The sequence below is a fragment of the Phyllostomus discolor genome, chromosome 9 (genome assembly GCF_004126475.2).
Source record: "Phyllostomus discolor isolate MPI-MPIP mPhyDis1 chromosome 9, mPhyDis1.pri.v3, whole genome shotgun sequence".
In the NCBI taxonomy this organism is placed as follows: Eukaryota; Metazoa; Chordata; class Mammalia; order Chiroptera; family Phyllostomidae; genus Phyllostomus; species Phyllostomus discolor.
The window spans coordinates 10,655,115-10,657,314 of NC_040911.2; positions in this window are offsets into that span (position 1 = coordinate 10,655,115).

Consider the following 2,200-nt stretch of genomic DNA (forward strand, 5'->3'; position numbering starts at 1 on the left):
CGGGAGAACCGGCTCTGCCTGGCGTCTCCAGAGGCTCGGTTTCTGGGTATCGATGACCAGCCTGGCAGCCGAATAACTTTCATTTCTTGCCTGTCTATAAACACCATCTGTCTGAGAGAAAGCAGTAACAGGAAAAGGAGAGTGTGCTCAGCAATCAGAGAAAGGCAAGCCGAGAGTGTGTGTGTCTCGGGGAGAAGGGGGGGGGGGGGGTTCCACTTTGGTTAAGAACAAGCTCCAGAAGGAGGCAGATGGGATAGGATTTTTCCAAGCAACTCAGATTCTACCAACGAGGCAATGGTGGGCAGAAGCAATGACATTGAATAGCCCTCAGTGTGACCTTGAGCACTGTGTGTAATCAATGAGGAGAATGATTTTATGTCAGAAGGATGTGGGGGATGCTCACTCCTCCCAAACCCATCAACCACCCCCCACCCTCCTGCATGCGGGAAATCTATCTCCAGGAGACTTGCTACGCACGCAGCTCCCCCGCCACACACCCACCCGCAGTTGTCCCGGGCACTGATTCCCTCCTCCGCCGCCGTATTGCTTCAGGACACTGTGCTTGGGATACACCCTCGGGCTCAGTGCCAGCATTGCGCTTTCCCCAGTGGCCCCAATAGGTCCACGAGGAGGGCAGACAGGTGCTTGTCAAGCATGTCAGGTACCCAGTTGCTACGGGAGCAGCTACTATGTTGGATGACACAGTAACAATTCAAAATACTCTTCCAGGCTGGAGGCTGGGGCTGAGCCGGCTGGGTGGAGGAAAGAGGGAGTTTTACAAGGATGGATGTGAACTCAACGGCACAAAGAGAGGCTACGATGTCACAGCACTTTCGTAAGCAGACAGGAAGATGGGGGGGACTACTTACTGACCATCTACATAAGGTAATAAGTGCCATATGGCTTCTGAAGACACCAAGGCCACTTTAGGCTCTGTATGCATAATTCTGATACTTCACTCCAGACTACCCAGAGGTGGGGGCAGGCAACCCAGTCCTTCATGCTGGTGAGATTCTGGATCACTGAGAGGCTTCGTGGTGCAATAGAAAGGACGATGATGAAGGTGAACGTTTGGGTTTGCACCCCAATTCTTCCCTCCATTCTGTGGGGTCTCATTCTCCCACCCTGCAGTGCCTGAGTGCCGATGCCTCTGTGGCGTGTTCCCAGGGTCAGAGAGAAGGTCAGACGAGGGAAAGCGTGACAAAGGGCTCTTCGGAGTCATGGTGTGGTGTCCGGTCCTCAGTAGCGCGCGGGGAGCAGGGGAAGCAGGCTGGGCCCTGGTGTCCTACAAGAGACCGCACGTCCCGTAAGCAGCATGGGGCCGCCAGAAGTCCGTGGGTTTAGTCGCCCTTGACTGGCTTTGCTCCTTTTTAACGTGACCAAAGGCTACGTTACTTAAATTCCCCGAGCCTCCGTGGCCCTATCCGTGATGCGGGGAATCACAGGGAATTTGAAGGTTAGGCAAAGCCCTGCACAGAAAGCACTTGGTGTACATCATATTCAAGGCTCCCTTTCTGAAGGAAGCAAGGATGTGTCACCAGGAGAAGGGAAGTCTGCAAAGGGACCAGATTGCTGTTTTCAAACATTTCAAAGGCTGTCACACAGAATGAGTAAGCCTTTGATGTTTTGATGTAGATGCTAAAAGCAGTGGGTGAGAGTCCCGGGGACTGCCGTTCCAGAGGAGCCGAGCACTTCCCATGCTGCTCCAAGAGCACGGCGCCTCGTGAAGGAGAGAAAGCCGGGGTGAAAGCCTGCGGGGACACCGTCAAAGGCCCCTGCCGTGGGCGAGCAGGTGGCCAGGAGCTCCCTCTCCACCTTAAAACTCTGTGGTCCTAGCCTTACATTTCTTTAATTTCCCTCCTATGTGTTTTCACTGGCAGAGATAAGATCTATAAAAGCAGCCCCTTCCAGTTACAAACAGCTACGTCTGTGTGCACGTGGCTTTGGAAAATAAGCGCCCTCGGCTCTGCTTACAGTTGATTGATCGCCAGGGCAATCTGGGGGCGTCCTTCTGCCGCATGGTCTGTAGCAAGAACAGCATCCCTTCCCAACGCTGCTGAAAAACTGAAGCCCAGACAGGCTAAGTAAAGCACCAATGGCCAACACCAGACTCTGCCATGAGAATTTGGAATAAACCTACCCTTGGCAAAGTTGTGATCTAGGCTAAATAAAGTACTTTTTTAGTGCCCTCACCCCAAGA